Source organism: Ambystoma mexicanum, chromosome 3q (assembly GCF_040938575.1).
Source record: "Ambystoma mexicanum isolate Mex_15411 chromosome 3q, UKY_AmexF1_1, whole genome shotgun sequence".
Classification (NCBI taxonomy): domain Eukaryota; kingdom Metazoa; phylum Chordata; class Amphibia; order Caudata; family Ambystomatidae; genus Ambystoma; species Ambystoma mexicanum.
The window spans coordinates 1042922615-1042938310 of record NC_090926.1 but is presented as its reverse complement, the minus strand read 5'-3'; the positions used below and the strand labels follow the sequence as shown (position 1 = coordinate 1042938310).

At 46.9% G+C, this 15696-nt stretch overlaps 1 protein-coding gene across 1 annotated transcript in view; it reads right to left on the bottom strand.

The window, feature by feature from the left end:
* The window catches only part of GAA (alpha glucosidase), a 752056-nt gene that overhangs the window by 191159 nt on the left and 545201 nt on the right, over nucleotides 1-15696 (bottom strand). The gene's annotated exons all lie outside the window — the stretch shown is intronic.

Sequence of the window (15696 nt, the reverse complement as noted above, 5' to 3'; positions counted from 1 at the left end):
ACAGTTGAAATCCCCTCCCCAGATAACCGCTCCTCCCATACACGCACCCAGATGAGTACATAGGGTTCTAAAATACGTCGCAGTGTTTTGGTTGGGGGCATACGTATTTATAATGCACACCTCTCTATTCTCTACCAAAGCCTTTAATATGACCAACCTCTCCTCCGTGTCCACCACCTCTTGTGTAAATTGGAGCGGGAACGTGCGGTGCCACCCAGACCAGCACTCCCCTAGCATAGGCAGAGTACGGAGAGCCCACTACAGTACCTCTCCACTTCTTCCCCACCAGTTCCAATTTTTGCTGGGTCAGATGTGTTTCCTGCAACAACGCGATATCAATCTTCTGTCTTTTTAAGTACATCATGACTTTGTTTCTTTTTAAGTAGCTGTTAAGTCCCCTGACATTCCATGTTACGATCTTAAGGTCTCCCATGGCTCATGAGTGTCTTCTTGCCTTCCATGTAGCGACTCCCCTTTGCCCACGTGATACAGATGCAGCCCTCCATCTCTTTGCTTGTAGCTTCTCGTACCAGCTCAAACTCCCCATAACTATGTACACGGTAAATCCCAAACTTCCCTCCCCTTCCCCCACCCGTCCCTTCCCCAACATCACACACCCCAACTGCTGCCCAGCTCCATTCTTCGAACTCAGGCACCCCCACATCTAGCCCTGCAAGCACCAAACGATGCACAGAGCTCAGTAGGGTGAAGTCGCCCTAATGGCCACTTAACTAAAACTGTTGTGGGGTAGAGAGAACCGCTCTGTAAGGCTCCCGTTAATTCAACATTAACTACAGTGCTTATAACATATAGTGCAATAGTCTGACCTTCTCTACTGAAGGCTGCGCAAGCGACTATATTCAAGTCCCACGTGCCGCGCCATCTTGCGGCACCTTCTTCGTGCATCACTTCTCTCTTCCGTGCTCTTTCTCCGTCCGAACCTCTGACTCCTGGGGCATCCTTGCGCATCGAGCCATCCCAGGGCATCCTCCGGGGTATCAAAAATGTGTGTTTATGAATGACTTTCAATTTTGCCGGATACAGTAACATATTTGAGGCCCGCCTCTCTCAATCTCTGCTTTACCGTCCCAAAGTTCATGCGGCTACGCTACACAAACAGGGTGTAGTCCAGGTAGGCCGTGATGTTTGCCGCTCCTCGTGTGATTGTTCCTCCCTTACGAAAGTGTTCCAATATCCTCTCCCGATCTCGGTAGTTAAGAATTTTGGCTATCACCAGCCTAGGCGGGTTCCCCGGCGGCGGCCTCTTTGTTAGAGCTCTATGTGCCCTTTCCACTGCAAATCCTTGGGATAGGGCTCCTCTGGGTATCTCTTGCAGTAGCATGGATTCAATGAATTCCGTGGGATCGTGGCCCTCCAATCCCTCCGGCAGGCCCATGATGCGGATGTTGTTTCGTCGGGCTCGTCCTTCCGCCTCCTCCGCTCTGCTCTCCAAGTTGCCCACTCTTTGTATCCGGGCATGCAATTTGGCTTTATGGGAGGCGCAATCCGCAGTATTCGGGCTAACTTCCTTCTCAAGGGACTCCGTGCGCTCCGCCAAGGCCCTGACATCCTGTCGGAGTAGATTAACGTCCTCCTGCACCTCTCCGACCTTGAGGTCCAGTGCCGTTTTCAGTTCAGTGACAGCTAGTTCGAGTTTACATTCCCAGGCCGCCCTTAGGTCCGCAATCGCAGCTAGGACTTCTTGGTTAGCACCCGAAGTCGTCATGCTGCTTGCAGGCGGCTTGTCCCTGCTCTTGGTATTGTCTTGACCGGGGGACGTCTTAGCGAAGTCGTCTAAGGTGGGCTGTTTCGCCTTCGGCCTCACCGTTCTAGTCGACATGACCCAGAGGACCTGCATTTTGCACAAGTGACAAATGTGCACTTTGTACGCCCCTTTCGCTAGGTCACTGTGCGGCCTGCTTCTTCCTTTGTTCCGGACATTGGTCGGCCATTTTGTGTCGTCTTTCGTCTCCGGCGCTCCTTATCTTTTCCGCACCGATCTCTGCCGCCGTTCCTCCTGCACCATCCAGAAGTTCACCACGCGTGGCCCAATCATTCACACACCGACATGTGTATTTTCACCGGTCGTCGGCCCATCATCACGCACTTTTTTGCCAGGATCATTACAGGATCTCGGGAGCTCCTCCAGATCACGTCCTCCTACATCGAAAAGTACTGTTCATGCTCAAATTCACTCTCAGGATAGGAGTGAGGTTTTTAATGCAATGGGCATCATCCCACATATTTGGTGTGACAATAGCTGTATTTTCAATGGAATTCATGATATTTCCATTGATGCTCAGGAAGAACATTTAGCCGCTACTTTAGCTATGAATTTGGACGATGGGGGTAGCTCTATTAGGGCGGGACCCTATTTTAATTAATCTAATTATGAAATGGTGAATGCTACCCATCTGACTCACATCTTTTCACATTCAAAGATGTTCTTGTCGGTTCCTAAGGTGGATATCTCCGGTCCTAACTGTACAAAAGTACCTGCTGTTTCTAATGTTATCGTCCCACAATCTTCCCTGTTAGAGGGTAATATTAATCATACAATTTCTCCTTCAAAGTGGGGCGGGCAACTATACCTCAACTATCCATTTGAATCTTTCTGTCTGCTCTCCTGGGAATTCTGTCAACCCTACCATGAAAACCCCAATCTTTAAAACACCCCTAAGGAAACCATTGCCTAATATTTCCAAAACAAAACTTAGGCTGGGTTCGTTAGGGGAAGCAATTTCGGGGAAAAAGAATTCTAATTATTTCGGGAAAAGAACAGCGACTAGTACCCTTATTAAACCTCCTCATTCAGCTTTGTCAGTGGTTACTCTAGATCATCTGCATTTGGCAGAAGTAGTAAAAAAATTAGATACAGAGGAGCCCTCACATTATGATATTGATGAAATTAGTATAATTGAATGTGCAGACAAAGCAATTGCCGAGAGTGGGTTAGAGCCTAATCCAATTAACACTAATAATGTAACTCAACAAACCTGTGATGCCTCTTGTGTGGGTTCTCCCTCTGAACTCACAAATTTTATTGATGAATACACTCAAAAGCAAAACTGGCTTAGAGAAAGGGGTCTACTCCCGGACCCAGCTAGTGCCTCTGGGGAAGAACCATATAAGGTGCCTCTTGTTTTCTTCACTTCCTCTATGGAGGGGAGTATTGGCTCAAACTTTGCTGACTCCATCTTTGAAGAATGAGGGAGTCGTCTCTGTTCACGCTATTGGAGCAAAATTACCACTCAACCTTGAAAAGATGACTGCTATTATAGATCTAACGAAACTGGCTACTCCACCAGAAGACCCTTTAGATGGGTTGATTGTCTATTCCCCTAGTCATTCTCTTCCTATAGATGCATGCAATCCTAATATACTAGAAGATCGTAAACGGGATACGGGAGTGGATGAGATCTTCACTCCAGGCTTAAAACTACAGTCAAATCTGGAGAAAGCCCCCGCCCTTATGGATTTAATTGAACAAGCTGTACCCTTTAAGGGCTTTGCCCCTTTAGGTAAAAAAACTATACAACAAATTAATAAAACTAAAAATCAGAAAAACGGGGGGCGTGGCCAGCACGCATGGAGTGAAGACGCAAATCCATGCGTTTGAGATCCTGTAAATGATCCTCTAACGGCAGACACAGACTTATCCGACGACAAGCAAACACAAATAAAGTTGGCGGAACCATTTTCCTATCCTCCGGTGCCCTCCCGGAGAGAAAACGGACCAGGGAAACTGTGGTAGCGGCTGTTTTGCAGGACCCCCCTGCGTCCTCCAAGATGGTGCCGAGGGCTCCCTGAGGCGCGTAAGACCGGGCGGGCCATCTCTGTCACCCCAGAAGCCGACCGAGCGCCTGAGACAACAGAGGCGGCGGGGGGGCGAGCCCTGCAGACTTCGGGCCCGGGTTCCGACCATGCGCCTGCACCTTGCGGCCGTCGCCAACCCGCAGGCTGACGGGCCTAGGTGGGCTGGTGGAGGCGGTGATCAAGGAACACACAAACGACACGGCGCGGAGCGGTGCCCCCGGGATGAGCGGGCTTGGACGGGCCATCGCTGTCACCCATGACGTCCGGGAACCGACTGAGCGCTTGAAGCAACAGAGGCGGCGAGGAGTGAGCCCCGCAGACCCCCGAGCCTGGGCACGGCCCCCTGCACCTCGCGGCCGCCGCGGACTTGCCGGCTGGCGGGCCCGGGAGGAGAGGCGGCGGACGAGGAGTGCACCGACGACACAGCGAGGAGCGGAGCCTGCCCTGGGCCGCGGTCTCGCCTACGGTGGAAGGAGGCGGAGAGAAGACGCCCGACCGAGGAGAACAGATCGGGATTGCAGGTACTCGCAGATCCGGAGCGCCTGTCTTGGGGTGGCGTGCCCATGTGCTGCGGCCACCTGCTAGTCACAAACAGGGCTGTGTGTGCCGTGGCCCTGGGGGACAATAAACCACCTGGTGGCAGCAGGTGGGAGGCAGCTGTTCCCCACCCATGACACAAGATTGCATACAAGACTATACAACCCCCCGGGAAGAACGGGCAAAATCTGTTCCCGCAACCTCCACCCTAACGGGTAAGCGACGAACAGGACCGCCTCACCCGCCAATCCGGCTGCCACGGCGGATAGAAACCCAGCGGAAGAACTCGCCCCTCAGGGGAAGCTAAACCCCAGATAAAATAACAGCGGTTTCGAATTGAGAGCAGATCACGGGTGAAAGGGACGGGAGCAGAGCCATACCTAAATGCCCATATACAAACAATGCCTACTAACAAGAAAACAGAAGTGAAAACTAAACAAGCTACCATGGACACTTTCGCTACAGCACCTGGGAACAAGCAACCAAACGTACAGGACGTGGTGGGGGCGGAGGCGAGCGCCCCACGCCAAATGGTCAACGGGACAAACAGAGGTCCTGGAGGCAATTGCTTTCCTAAAGACGTGTCTCGAAAACAAAATGGACATGGCTATAGGTGGCCTGAAAGCATCCCTGGAACAGAAACTGGACAGTCATGGTGGATGTGGGCCTCCTTCGGCAGGATGCCAGGAACTTGACGGACAGGGTGTCAACAACAGATCAGCAGTTACAACAAAACACCGCAGATCTCACGGTTACAAGGACAGAAATGTCAGAAGTGCTGCAGAAAGTCAGGCTCCTAGAGCGGAGGGCAGAGCATGCGGAAGGCAGGGCCAGGAGGAACAACGTCCGCATAATTGGAGTTCCGGAGGGCGAAGAGGGGAACGACCCCACATAATATGTGGGAAATTTGCTTCTTCAGGAAATCAGAGCGGGGTCGTTATCCCAGGGCTTTGTGGTGGAACGAGCACACAGGGCACTATCTAGGAGGCCTCGCCCCGGGGCCCCACCGAGAGCAATGATCGCCAGGATAATGAACGTTAAAGACAGAGAAAGGATACTGGCATTCTCGAGGGGGGGGGAGAGATCATCAGAAATTCCTCCAGGATCATAATATATCCGGACTATACTGCCACCGTCCAGAAACAAAGAGCCCAGTTTGGCCCTACAAAAGAACGCCTCAGAAGGGCGGAGATAAGATACATGCTCCTTTTTCCGGCCAAACTAAAGGTGATATATAAAGGGAAATCTCATTTTTTCGAATCTACAGAGGAAGCTCAAGCATGGATGGACGCGCAGGGGATCCCCCAGCTGACACAGAGGGATGCCAATAACGGAAGGGGCCGACCCCGGTGAAGGGATCCGCAGCCAACTAGGAATAATGACGCCAAAAAAACATCGAATATACAATGGGAGTTCGGAGAGTGCAGACAGATCGAAAGGAGCGACTAGCTCCACTCAGAAGCGCCGGCGGAGGGAGAAAGGCCAAGCCCCTAAGAAGAGCGCAACGCGAGTTTGGATGCCAGTTCTAAGGTATCACGCTGCGGCGAGTCTGCTTTGTCCAAAGGAGCATGACAATAGAAGCGGCGAAGCCCGAGCGGGGGGAGGGTGGCTGGGCGTTAGTTTAAAGGTTGAAGTTTGGGTTAAGAAAGTTACGGTTTACGTGTTGGTTGATATTAGACATGGCCGACTGGCACACAGCACCATCGACGGATGGGATGACTCAAGCAACTACAGCATGTCCCGAGTGGGTGGAGATCGAGAAATCACAACAGCAAAGCATGCGGACCCACCCCAGAGGCGAAGGAGGAGATAACTTGGCAGGAAGCAGGGCAACAAACAAACTGAAGGCTATGGGACAACAGAGCCGAAAGAATCAATGCATATATGAACCCTGACGAGATAAAAAAATAGCAACTTGGAATGTGCGGGGACTCAATGCTTATGTCAAGAGACTCAGAGTATACGCCTGGCTAGACAGGATGAATGTCAAAATAGCAATGCTCCAAGAGACTCACTTAACATCGGAAAAGCAGGCCAAGATGGCAAAGAAATGGGGAGGACAAGTATATAGCAGTACATACTCGAATTATGCAAGAGGGACACTAACATGGATTGCACCGGGAGTGCCGTTCCAGCTCATGAAGCAAGAAACAGACTTGGAGGGGAGGCTAGTGCTGGTACACGGAATGCTAGAAAACAAAGAAGTATGTCTGATCAATACTTACGCTCCGAACCACGAAGCAACAGAGTTCTTTAAGAAAGCGGCACTCAGTGGCTCAATACAGAGATGCCACACTCATCTGGGCAGGAGACTTCAATTGTACCTTAGAGCCACTCCTCGACAGATCAGATGACAAGTACAGGAGTCCGGCGCCTCCAGCCAAGGAACTTCATAGAACACTCACACAACTGCAGCTGGTGGACATCTGGAGGCAGGTACATGGAGGAGGGAGGGGGTACACTCACTATAGTATGCCCCACGGGTTCTTCACACGGATTGATTACCTGTTCACAGGCGCTGAATCCTTAATAGAATTCATAGCAATTGACATTAAAGCACAAACACTATTGGATCATGGCCCGGTATAGCAACATGGGCGTATACCCATTGAAAAACCCCAATACCAACATGGCGCCTCCGAGCGGAGGCGCCGGAGGAGAGCGAATTGGAAGCACACCTACAAGAGGTAATAGAAGAATACTTTGAACACAATGAGGGAAGTGTAGGAAGTAACGCCACACTCTGGGACGTATTTAAGGTAGTGATAAGGGGGGCGGCGATTGGGAAAACAGGAGGGCTAAAAGGGGCAGCCATGGAGGAACTGGATAAAATAGAAAGAAATAAGAAAGGAGGAAAAAAGGGCAGAAAAGGCGGGCGGGGAACCCAGGGAATTGCTGACGTTAAGAATAAGATGTATGGAACTCTGGGCGAAATTGGGGAAGCTAAATTATGGGAAATACCTACAGAGACTGCACGCAGAAGGGGATAAACCCAGCAGACTCCTAGCATGGCTCACGAAGCAAGAAAACAAAAGGGACCCCATAGTGATACTGGAAGATGAAACAGGGACAGAGGTTAGAAGTCAAGAAAATATAAACAACCTTTTTACCGGCTTTTATGAAAAGCTTTATGCTTCTAATCCGGAAGTGCAACTGGAAGACATTCCAGACGCCCTGGCCGAGATAAGGTTACCAAAGATAACGGAAGAACAGGCCCAATCATTAGATGCCCCCATCAAATTAGATGAAATTGAAACAGTGATTTCCGACCTCCCCTCGGGTAAGGCTCCGGGTCCTGACGGACTCCCGGGAGAATTTTACAAGGTATACAAGAACACCATTGCCCCGAAACTATTAGAGACATACCTGGAGGCCTATGAGAACATACAACTACCAAAGAGCATGTCGGAAACGATGATTGTACCGATCCTTAAACCCGGGAAATCCCCAAGGAAATGAGCCTTGTACAGACCAATCTCCCTCATCAACCAAGATACCAAAATACTCACGGCGGTCTTAGCAAACCGCTTGAAAATAGTGATACCCACATTGATCCACTCAGATCAAACAGGCTACGTCCCAGGGCGCAATATGTCATGGAACCTTCGCAGATTACATCATGTTATAGAGCAGACGAACCAGAGACAGGGCGAGTGCGCGGTGGTGTCACTAGACGCCGTCAAAGCATTCAATTCAGTTAGCTGGAAGTGGCTGCTAAGTGTTTTGGCCCATTTCGGCATAGGGGAAGGGTTCCTTAGATGGATCAGGCTACTATACAAGGATCCCAGAGCCAGAGTAAAGACAGGTAGGCACATCTCAAAAGCTTGGATAATATACAGGGACACCAAACAGGGCTGCCCACTGTCCCAAATGTTATATATATTGGCCTTGGAGCCATGGGCGGTTTTCCTCAGGCCAGAATACGGAGACATAGGTATAGACATAGACGGAGTTGTACATCAGATCTCGATATATGCAGATGATATCCTGCTCTTCGTAGAAAACCCACGTATTAACCTGCCCTGCCTCCTGGAAGCAGCAAACGCATACACCAGACTCTCAGGGATAGCCATTAATAAAGAGACTCCCAGACATGGGTCTGACATGGGCACCGCACTCCTTTAGATATTTAGGAATCGAGATACCCCATAACACTGTAGAATCACATGACCGTAATACACTAGTAGCATTAGACAAAATACAAAAGGCCATGAGCTTCTGGGAGACACTCCCTCTGGGGATGATGGGAAGGGCAGCCATCTTGAAGATGGTAGTACTCCCAAGGTTGCTATATTATTTCACAAACATCCCGCACGCCATACCCAGAGCCTTTTTCCAGAAAATTAGACACAATGGCGCAGAGGTTCATGTGGGGCAGGGGGGGGGGGGAGGTGCAAGATCGCCATGACAACTTTACAAAGACAGTACGAAGCAGGGGGTATCAGGTTACCCGATTTCAAAAGATACTACCTAGCAGGTCAACTTCAATTTGTGGTCAAATGGCTGGGGGGAGGATGAAGCAATAGATAAAATACTCTTCCAACCGGCACTGAAATCATACTACCTACGAGAAATCCCATGGCTAGACAAATCCCTACGCAAGACCTTACCAAGCATGCTCAGGCTTGCGACAAAACTGTGGGCGAGGGCGTGGACACTCCAGAAGGCGATGGACCATTGCTCGTCACAGATCCCATTAGCCGGGCTATTGGGTACAGATCGGAACATGCTTGCAACATACAGATCCTAATGGGAAGCCAAAGGGGTGGCACAAATAGGAGATCTGAGGATAGAAGAACAGTGGGCAGAGTTTCAAGACATGGTGGAGAGTTTTGATATACATGAAGGCCAATTCATCCTATATAATAGGATGATACTGACAATTAAAAAGAGGTGGCCTGAGTGCCCAGAACAAGAGGATGAAGAAGGGGAGTTAGATGATATAGCAGAAGGTGGACACACAACTTCAAGGCTATATGAACAGCTGTTAAAATCTAATAACTCACAGGCGCCACACAAGAGAGGAAGCTGGGAGGAAGAACTCGGACGATCCCTTACCGATCAGGAGTGGACCAGAGCATTGAAATATCCCAAGAAAGTATCAAGGAACGCAAGGTTCAGGCAAGTACAATTATATGTCACACACAGAGCGTACTTAACACCCAAAAGGATGAATTTAATGAGGCTGGGAGAACCCCGCACATGCCCCCGCTGTCCGGAGGAGCAAGCGGGCATTGTGCACACGTTTTGGACCTGCCCAGTGATACAGGTCTTTTGGGACGGAGTCAGAAGCCAGGTGACCGGAAGCGGACTCCAAATACAAGTAGGGAACCCTGAACTATACCTTCTGGGCCTCTTCCCTAGAGGAGGCAGACATAGGTCGCACCTCGCAAAAATGAAAGACTTAATATGTATAATTAGCTAAACGACGGATAGCGATGGCGTGGAACTTGAAAGAGGGCCCAAGAATAGACTCTTGGTGGGCGGATCTCAAGAAATGGGCGATGACAGAAACGTTGGCGTGGATGAGGGCAGCGCAGAAAGGAGAAGACAGAATAGGACAAAAAATGATGGGCGTGGAACTCCCCGATGCAGGACCTATCCGAACAAAGAGGGGGACCTGGGAAGGGAGGAAGAACAGTAGAGGATGGTGCTCGCAGCACCCCCCACTACAAGAAGGTGGAAAAAGGAAACCGCTGCACCGCTACACCGCCACAGACAGAAAAAACTCAAATGGCAGGGTCGCCTGCCCACTCGGGGGCAATGAGAAGTAGGACACTTATACAGAGTGCCAAGCAGCCAGTCATGTAATGTGTTATAAGTTGTATGTTATATGTTTGTTCGTTTTTGTAACGTTATCAAAAACAAATAAAACCAATAAAGTGTTTTTTAAAAAAAAAATCAGAAAAACATCAAAAAATTAAATTCATTCACAAACACATTTTTTTAAAATGTTATTCTTCCAACAGTTTCTCTGCCCCTAAGCATTACTATCCCCCCGAAGAGGGTTTCCACGTCGGGAGAGGTAGCGGTATCTCTCAATCCCGTTCCTGATGCCGTTCCTATGGCTACTGTGGCAAATTTATTGCCTGCTAAAACAGCTGTAGGTATTCAGACAGATTCCCTGGCAACTACCCCTGAGCCGGATGATAGTATTACCCACAACCATGGGGGAATTGCTATCTCGGCTGAGGACATTCCTGCTCTCCCTATCTCTACTGATATCTTAGTGATCGGAGTCTGCAAAAAATAATGCTCCGGTTACTTTGAATGCTCAAATAGAACGTCATCCTGACATCTCCTCCTCTGTGAAAGTGTCTCCTATCACCCCTAGTAAACTGTCACCTTGTTCAAATTCTACTCACTGTCTCACTTCTACAACTTCTGAACCTGTGACCCTGGTTAATCTTGACATGGTGAAACAACTCCTTCAGGGTTTATATAGAATGAAGTCCTCCTCTGTGATGGATGTTAACCCATTTGGCCTTGGGGGGTGGGGGGGTCATACTATGGGCTTTAGGGCAGTGGGGGACCTCTATGTCCCCAATACTTCAAACCATGCTCAAATAAAGCCTGCAATTGTGGGTCACTTTACTGGTCAGGAAAGATTTCCATTGGGTTTCAATTCAATCCAGAAAAGGACAATTTTATGGGGCGCAAGGGGCCCTGACTCGGAAGATGATCTATTAATCCAAATTACTAAGAATATTGCAGATTCACTGCCCCATCCCTTGAGTGGAAAAGATCTGCTAGAGACTTTAGAACTTATTAGTCTCTGGGGTAATGACATGCCTAAATGTCTTAACCGAGGAAATATTCTGAAAATGTTACATCAACTCACGATTTTGTCCTTGATCTCTAGCTATGATCTAGAGAGGATCTATTTCCCTTCTAAGGATCGTGCAGATCTCAGCAATATTGCTTTGAAATCAAGAGTGGTGCTGGACCCGATATTGGGACACGAAGAGGGCTTAAGGGAGCTTGGCTTTGAAATAAATTTGATAAAACCAAGTGAGTTACCCAGTATGCATGGAAGATCCGAGGAGTATAGGGGAAACCCGACTATGGTCTACCACCCGAAAAGGCCTGCACAGCCTCAACTGAGGCATTTCCCGGCTAGAAATCATGGAGATGCTAGAAACTGGGCCCAGGTTACCTCTGGCCTGTGGAAATGAGCTCCGTTCTAAAAGTCTGGAGCCTGTTACAAATAAAATAGTCTCCAATAAATTGATTCTTTTGTCCTGGAATACAAGGGGAAATGTACAACTCCTGACGAATACCAATACAGCAGCTATGATTAATGGTTCAGACTTTTTATTTGCAGGAAACCTGGCTGCTCTTATCCCCTTTTTTCAATGGCTATGAAATCTATTGCCAAATAGCAAAACCTAGTTTGGGAGGGAGAGCGTCAGGGGGCCTACTTATTGGGTTAAGAATTTCTCTTGGCCTTAGGTGTGTGGTTATTTTGGAGACGCCATTTGGGACTGTCTCCAGAGAGGGTTTGTTTTATATTCTTACGATTAACATCTATTGGCATCAAGGCCTAGCTGCTCTTGAGCCCTTTTTGGAAAGCTTAACTGATCTGGTTCTAGCATGGAGATCTGCCAATATCAGGGGAAAGTGGTTCTGGGCAGGTGATCTGAATTCTGATTGCTCTATATCGTCTGATGTCGATTATGTGGATCTGGGGCAGGACCTGGAGGATGTTGATCAGAGGGGACAGAAATATGCTTGGGGTAGATTGTGGAATCTCTTTGGAATCGGTGGGTTTCATATGCCTGAATGGCATCTTTGACTCTACCCACCCTCCCTGCCCTACTTGGCATAGAGGCCTCTCAACTTCCACTATAGACTATGTCTTTGTAGATCCTTCCCTGCTTCCTCTTCAGTACAGGTTCTTTTTACCCCTTGGAGTGATCATGGGTCTCTGTCTCTTTCCTTCTCGCTCCCAACTAAGAAGTTGCCCTCTGAGGGACCACGAAATTTAAAAACTCTGGGACAAGGTACCGGGGTACGCTGGTCTCCGGTTAATATTAATTTTTTCAATGATAATCTCCTTTCTTCATTTAACCATACTTCTCTCCTGTAGAAACAAGTGGTCTTTAATACTCAACATTATGATAGCTTTCTGAATGCTCTTCATAGCAGCATCTACGATAAACTTAAGAAGGGTAACTCTAGAAGAGTTCATGTCCATAGGTTTGATCAGGAGCTGGCTACTGAGAAGGCCTATGTACGTAAACTTATCAGAGAAATCCAACTCCTCGATATTGACCAGGTCAATAAAAAAGCTAAGATCAAATCTATACGCCAAAAATATAAAAACTACTGCATAGCAAGAAAATCCAGTCTGCTGCAAAATGATGCGGAGCTTATGCTATGAGTTTTGGTTAAAAGGGATCTCAGGGCTTTCTGGGCTCTTCTTTCTGCTCAAGACTCTATTTCGGCTACTGATCAACTGAATGCTATCCTGGAGGTTCAATGGGTAGATCACTATACCAAGCTCTTTGGTAATGGGGGCGGGGGAAGAGGGCTGGGTAGCAACTGCAACTGGGGAGGATGCATTCAACACCATGAGGGAACCCGCTTTTGATTATGAGACGATACGTGGGCTAATCGTCAAAGCCAAGAAATCTGGGCTCCAGGCCCCAATGGCTTGACAAATAATACATTGAAAGCCCTACTGGAAATTTGGACTAAGTTACTATGTACGCTTTTTCAGGATATAGAAAAAACTGACAATGTACCTACTAGTTGGCAGACTGCCCATATTGTTCCCATCTTTAAGAGAGGTCAACGGACTCTGGTTAAGAACTACAGACCGATCTCTCTTATTGATGTGGATTGTAAGCTCTTTGCTTCCCTCCTTCTATCCCATGTTAATGTTTGGATTAAGGAGGACAATATTCTACCGAAACATCAAACAGGGTTTAGGGCTGGCCTATCAACTAATTTAAATGGCCTTATTTTAACTGCCTTACAAAGCTTAATATGGGGCAAATTTGGTGGAACTTTATATGTCGCTGCAATCGATTTATCAAATGCTTTCGATTTGGTTATTAGGTCACGTCTCTGGGCTAAATTGTCAAAGTGGGGGTTTCTGGTAGGCCTACTCAATCTAATTATGGCCATGTATCAGAACTTGGGGGTCCATATAAGGTTGTTCTTTGGCCCCATGTCTTTTTATCCTTTATTTGGCAGATGTAGGGGAGTTCCTTAGGGATGCAGGTTTGGTGAATGCAAAACTAGGGGATCTCAGGTTCTCGTGGTTGGCATACGCTGACGATTTCCTTCTCTTTGATCAGACCAAAGTGGGCTTGCAAAGATTAATATGCAAGTTTCAATGAAATACTGCAATAAATGGGTTAAAACATAACCTGAGTAAAACTCGCACAATGGTCTTGTCTAACGGGAAAAAAGGGGATAAACAAGTGTGGAAAATTGGGGGTGAACCGATCGTGAGAGCCCATAAAATTGTTTACCTGGGATTTCTAATTCTGGCCCAACCATCGTTTGCTGAACTCAGACGATCGCTTAGATATAAAGTTCTCCCCCTTATTTCACAGACTATTAAGCTGGATAACAAGTATGGTAGGTTCTCCTTTAAGCCAGCGGTAGACGTTTTCGAAGGAAAGGTTGTTCCGAAATTAATATATGGCATGGAATACTTAGATATCCTGACTTTTTGGGACTCCCTTGAGGGTATTTTTTGGAGAAAGGTTATGAAACTTCACAATAGTATCCCTACAGTGGCTATAAGATTTGAACTGGGTCTGGTGTCTCTGCGAGCCAAAATCCTTTGGCTGGTTCTGGCACTTTTTTCCTCTCTGCTCTTTATGAAGGGCACTCTTTATGAAGATTTGGGTAACATTTTCCTCTCACAGAGATCCCTGGATCGAAATACATATCTTCTAAAATTCAGAGATCTCTGTGATAACACTATTCGACCTGTCTACTGACAGTGATACTGTCTATCAATCCGAATGAAGTGAAAAAACTCCTTTACTGTTCTGATTGGAATAACACCTTGGAAAAACTTCATTCTTAGCCCTCTCTCAGTGACCTAAAATTTTATCATAAGAGGAGAGGTTTCCTGTCTTTCATTCTGACACAATTTCCCAACCGCTATTATCACACCCTCCTCCTGAAACTTAGATGGAACATTCTGCCCACTAAGGTGGTTACATACAGAAGGAATGTGATTAATGAGTCGGATCTCCTCTGTCGCTTTTGTCATATTCGAGGGGTTATTGAAACTGCCCCTCACTTCTTTCTAGACAGTGGAGCATTGAAGGGATTAAGGGCACTATATCTGTGCAAATTTAATACTTTGGAACTTCTGGGTGCAGAAATGTTTCTTTGGTCGAGCTGTCTCTCAATTTCTAATACTACAGAGGGCCTTGCGGTTGCAGGATTCATCACATCTTTAAACCTGTATGCTCCCTTGTGTTGAGCTCCCTATTTGATGTATTCTTGTCTATACTTTTTTGTTGCTCTATGATTGTACTGTATTTTATGATAGGCTGCTATGCCATGTGATGTATGAAATTGGAATTTATATTGATCCTAACTTTGCACTGATTTCATATGCTCTGTCTACATTTTTGAAGGAGTCTAGGGCTATGCTGTATTTACAATATATTTATTTATTTTCTTATCCTCTATTAAATGTAATTGTAAAGGTTTCTTATGTAAACCATTTACAAATCAAAGTTTTAAAAAAATTAAAAATAAATAAAAATAGTCCAGCATTGTTGCATAAATAAGTGATTTTATGGTATAGAGATTCTGCTACCATAACGTATGCTTTTTGGCATTGCAGTTTTAAGGAAGTTATTGCCTGATGAAGACAAAGCACTCGTCGAATCTAGCACATGTTTAGATCAAGAATTAACTTAGCAAGTGGGGACCTTATACTTCTAGGCACTCCGCACTTTATAACACTTAGGACAAATGAGAAATATGTCCAAAAATCAGTTGCACTACTAATATTCAAGCTCCTTAGATAAGAAGCATTGGTCAATATTGTAATTAGTAGCGCTGCGCATGTGTATGCTTTTTTTCACCACAATACGAGTACAAGAAATCAAGAATGTTAAACGTTTGAGAAACATTTCCAGAGAGCTCAACAAAATCCCAACGCATCCGTGAATTTTTAACCATTGTAGATCTGAGTTCATATCATATGTATTGGGTTTATACACTGCATGTGCCATCAAGTTGAGCCATGTTTTTATGAATGATATGGAAGCCAATTTATGTATATTAACTCATTTGGCACTTTATTAATAGGATACAAAATTAACCAATTCAATTTTCTGTTGAAAGCACAAATTGACAAAA